The sequence below is a fragment of the Arachis duranensis genome, chromosome 4 (genome assembly GCF_000817695.3).
Source record: "Arachis duranensis cultivar V14167 chromosome 4, aradu.V14167.gnm2.J7QH, whole genome shotgun sequence".
Taxonomy (NCBI): Eukaryota; Viridiplantae; Streptophyta; class Magnoliopsida; order Fabales; family Fabaceae; genus Arachis; species Arachis duranensis.
In genome coordinates, this window is record NC_029775.3 from 64,864,314 (window position 1) to 64,870,079 (window position 5,766).

Here is a 5,766-nt window from a genome sequence, read left to right on the forward strand (position 1 = left end):
TAATGGGGTTAGCATATGACCCCAGAGTCCTTCTGGACTGCTCAATTCCACTTAGGTCCATGATAGAGAAAGGGAAATGATATGGATTCACAAGTAAAGTATAAAATACTTTTTTTTGTTTTTAATTAAAGATGACCGAAAATAATAAAATAAAAGTGAAAGCAAATAGAATAAAATTTCGAAAACTAAAATAAAATAAAATCAAAGCAAATTGAAAACTAAATCAATTAATTAATTAAAAAGACTTGGAATTAGCAATTAAGAAGATATGATTGAAAATTATTTTGAAAAAGATTTGACTTTTTTGAAATGAGGAGAGAGAAAAACAACAAGATGACAACAAACTTAAAATTTTTAGAAAATCAAACACAAATTTTCGAAGATTTTAAAGGAAAACACAAAGAAGACACCAAACTTAGAACTTTTAAAGATCAAGAAAGGACTAAGAACATGCAAATTCGAAAAATTAAAAGAAAACAAAAACATGCAATTGACAACAAACTTAAAATATGAAACTAAACTCAAATAAAGGACTCTAAACCAACAAAAATGAAACAGTCCTAATCTAAGTAACAAGATAAACCGTCAGTTGTCCAAACTCGAACAATTTCCGGCAACGGCGCCAAAAACTTGATGCACGAAATTGCAATCACACTTTTGCAATTCCACACAACTAACCAGCAAGTGCACTGGGTCGTCCAAGTAATACGTTACGTGAGTAAGGATCGATCCCACGGAGATTGTCGGCTTGAAGAAAGCTATGGTTATCTTGTAACTCTTAGTCAGGATATTAATAATTCTCAGGTTTAATTGTGAAAAGTGAAAGAACATGAAATAAATACTTGTTTTACAGTAATGGAGAATAGGTTAAGGTTTTGGAGATGCTCTATCTTTTGAATTTCTGCATTCCTACTGTCTTCTTCTTCATGCACGCAAGGCTCCTTCCATGGCAAGCTGTATGTAGGGTTTCACCGTTGTCAATGGCTACCTCCCATCCTCTCAGTGAAAATGTTTGACGCGCTCTGTCACAGCACGACTAATCATCTGTCGGTTCTCAATCAGGTTGGAATAGAATCCAGTGATTCTTTTGCGTCTGTCACTAACGCCAAGCCTTCAGGAGTTTGAAGCTCGTCACAGTCATCCAATCCTCGAATCCTACTCAGAATACCACAGACAAGGTTTAGACCTTCTGGATTCTCTTGAATACCACCATCAATTCTAGCTTATACCACGAAGATTCTGATTAAGGAATCTAAGAGATATCTACTCAGTCTAAGGTAGAACGGAGTCGGTTGTTAGGCACACGTTCATAGGTGAGAATGATGATGAGTGTCACGGATCATCACATTCATCAAGTTGAGGAACAAGTGATATCTTAGAATGGAAGCAAGCGTGATTGAATGAAAAACAGTAGTGATTGCATTAATCCATCAAGACACAGCAGAGCTCCTCACCCCCAACCATAGGGTTTAGAGACTCATGCTGTAGAAGGTACAGTGAGAAACGTGTAAAAATGTCATGAGGTGCAGATACAATGTCAAAATATCCTATTTATAGTGAACTAGTAACCTAGGATATACAGAAATGAGTAAATGACGTAAAAGTCTACTTCCGGGGTCCACTTGGTGTGTGCTTGGGCTGAGCATTGAAGCTTTCATGTGTAGAGACTTTTTCTGGAGTTACACGCCAGCTTTTGTGCCAGTTTGGGCGTTTAACTCCAATTTTTGTGCCAGTTCCGGCGTTAAACGCTGGGAATTCTGAAGCTGATTTGCAACGCCGGTTTGGGCCATCAAATCTCGGGCAAAGTATGAACTATTATACATTGCTGGAAAGTTCAGGATGTCTACTTTTCAACGCAATTGAGAGCGCACTAGTTGGGCTTCTGTAGCTCCGGAAAATCAACTTCAAGTGTAGGGAGGTCAGAATCCAACAGCATCTGCAGTCCTTTTTCAGCCTCTGAATCAGATTTTTGCTCAGGTCCCTCAATTTCAGCCAGAAATTACCTGAAATCACAGAAAAACACACAAACTCATAGTAAAGCCCAGAAAATTGAATTTTAAATAAAAACTAATAAAAACATACTAAAAACTAACTAAAATGTACTAAAAACATACCAAAAACAGTGCCAAAAAGCGTATAAATTATCCGCTCATCAACGGCCAAGACTCATAAAAGTAGCTGTGTTCAAGAATCAACATACTTAACTAGGAAAATCAATAACACTATCTGAAATTCTAAGTTTCTATAGATGCCAATCATTCTAAACTTCAAAGAAAAAAGTGAGATGCCAAAACTGTTCAGAAGTAAAAAGCTACAAGTCCCACTCATATAATTAAGAACTAATATTCCCTGCTATTTTGAGATCTATAGTATATTCTCTTCTTTTTATCCTATTTGATTTTCAGTTGCTTGGGGACAAGCAACAATTTAAGTTTGGTGTTGTGATGATCGGATAATTTATACGCTTTTTGGCATTGTTTTTAGGTAGTTTTTTGTAGGATCTAGCTACTTTTAGGGATGTTTTCATTAGTTTTTATGCTAAATTTACATTTCTGGACTTTACTATGAGTTTGTGTATTTTTTTGTGATTTCAGGTATTTTTTGGCTGAAATTGAGGGACCTAAGCAAAACTCTGATAAAAGGCTGACAAAGGACTACTGATACTGTTGGATTCTGACCTCCCTTCACTCAAAATGATTTTTCTGGAGCTATAGAACTCTAAATGGCGTGCTCTCAACGGCGTTGGAAAGTAGACATCCAGAGCTTTCCAGCAATATATAATAGTCCATACTTTATTTGAGATTAGACGATGCAAACTGGCGCTCAACGCCAATTCCATGCTGCATTCTGGAGTCAAACGCCAGAAACACGTCACAAACCAGAGTTAAACGCCAAAAACACGTTACAACTTGGCGTTTAACTCCAAAAGAAGCCTCTGCACATGTAAAGCTCAAGCTCAACCCAAGCACAAACCAAGTCGGCCCTGGAAGTGGATTTCTGCATCAATTACCTATTTTTGTAAACCCTAGTAGCTAGTCTAGTATAAATAAGACATTTTACTATAGTATTAGACATCTCGGTTTTCATCTTTTATCTTAGATCCATCTTTGGACGTTTGGTTCTTAGACTTTGGGGGCTGGCCATTCGGCCATGCCTGAAACTTGATCACTTATGTATTTTCAACGGTGGAGTTTCTACACACCATAGATTAAGGGTGTGGAGCTCTACTGTACCTCAAGTTTTAATGCAACTACTACTATTTTCTATTCAATTAAGTTTATTCCTGTTCTAAGATATTCATTGCACTTCAACATGATGAATGTGATGATCCGTGACTCTCATCATCATTCTCACCTATGAACGCGTGACTGACAACTACTTCCGTTCTACCTTAGACCGAACGCATATCTCTTGGATTCCTTAATCAGAATCTTAGTGGTATAAGCTAGAATTGTTGGTGGCATTCATGAGAATCCAGAAAGTCTAAACCTTGTCTGTGGTATTCCAAGTAGGATTTAGGGATTGAATAGCTGTGACGAGCTTCAAACTCGCGATTTTTGGGCGTGATGACAAACGCAAAAGAATCAATGGGTTCTATTCTGACATGATCGAGAACCGACAGATGAAGGGATTTAGGTGCTGGAATTCAGAATTTAACAAGAAAATATAAATTGAAGCAACTCAAAAAGCTATTAGATGAAGGGATTCAGTTCAGTAGCAAAATAGAAAAGGAAAAGTTCTTGAAGAAACAAACAGCAAGAAAACTAAATTCAATTATGAAATCCTAAGGAGAAATTAAAGATCAAAGAAGAGAAATGAGATTAGAAAGCAGATCTAGATCTCAATTTCTCTCTTGATCAAGCAGAAAAGTAATTGGCAAAGAAATGAAAAGTACAATTGAGAACAATTGAGAACAATTGAGAAGAAGAGTGAAAGATGATTCCCAGATTTAGAATCAATGGAGCTCTTCAATCGCAATTCAAAATCCAAGAATAGACAGTAGAAGTTGCAGAAGAAAAGAATAATAAAAACAGAAAGCTAAATCCAATTCCCAAATCCCAAATTCAACGACAAATGAAATTTAAAAGCGAAAACTAAAAATAAGCAAAAATGTCCTTTACAAGTTGAATTAACTCCTATTTATACACTTTCTATTTTTGGGTCTTCAAAGCTTGGAGTGGGCCTTTTGGTTTTTGGATTTGAAGTGAGATGGGTCCGGTTGGTGACGTGAGCGGAAATTGGCAGATTAAGAATTAATTAGAAAAATGGCGTTGCGAGTACAGTTCTTAACCGGCGAAAATCCACTTATCAATATAGAAAAAAGTTGTCACAAATTTTAGAAATAAAATACTGGGAGTATGAGTCCTAGGACGTCTCCCAACGAGTTGCAGGAAGATGTGCTATTTTATCAATCAGAGGTTTTCCAAATGGGTTTTGAGTTTGATGAATAGAAAATTAAATTAGAGAATTTATATGATTTAAATAAAATCTTGACCGAGAGAAGATTAATTGGAAGTTCTATCCTTGTTGGAATTTTGTCAAGATCAATTAATAATTAGTCATTGTTTTCATTTAGTTAACCCTCAACGAATGAAGAAAAGTCAAATTAAAAGTCAACTTCTATTCACAAGTCCTAATCATTTCTCTTGGGAAGGATTTGAGTTTGTGACTAACAAGCCAACCAACAATGAACCAATTACAATTGAACTCTTGAGTATTCCAACTCAAGGTTCTCCTTTTAATCAACTCCCAATCAAGTTGGGGAACTACTCCATCATCATAAATGTAGACTTCAGAAAATCAATGGGGGAAATAAAAAGAGACATAATAAACAATAATGAAAGAGATTAATTAAAAGTAAAAATAGTTTTGTATTAATAAACTATGAAAATAATCCAATATCAACTCTGGACAAATTAAGAATATTGAAGAGTAAATGAAAAGTAAATAACAAACTATATGACCAGTTCCGGAAGTAGACTCTTCTCAAAAGCTAAAGCCAAAAATCTTCAAAAACCTAGGGGAGGAGTAAAATTCGATCTAAAAACTTGAAATTACGCGAAATGAATTGTTGCCTTTGTTTCTGCATGTTCCCTGGCTCTAATCTGTGTTTCTGGGCCAAAAATTGGGTTGAAATGTAGCCCAGAATCTATGCCAGCAACTTCTGTAATTCTGCATATCACGCACGTCACGCGGCCGCGTCGTCCACGCGTTCGCGTCACTCAGCGTTTTTTGTACCACGCGTGCGCGTCGTCCACGCACTTGCGTCGTTCGTGCAGCTTCCGATCCGCGCGGTCGCATCAGGCATGTGAGCACGTCACTGTGATTTCTTCCATTTCGCGTGGTCGCGTGAGCCATGCGCCCGCGTGACTTCTCGCTGGTCATCTCCTCAATTCCTTGTGTTCCTTTCACTTTTGCATGCTTCCTCTTCATTCCTTACACCATTCTTGCCCTATGAAGCCTGAAACACTTAACACACAGATCACGGCATCGAATGGTACGAAGAAAAATAAAAAATATACAACTAAAAGATCTTTAGGAAGCAAGTTTTCAATCATAGAATATTTTAGGAAGGAATTGTAAATACATGCAAATCATATGAATAAGTGGGCGAAGACTTGACAAAACCACACAATTAAAAATAATACAAATCATAAAATAGCGGTTTATCAACCTCCCCACACTTGAACATTGGCATGCCCTCATGATAAGTTGAAGGAGATAAATATGAATGAATAGGGACATGTAAGACTCATGCAATGCAAT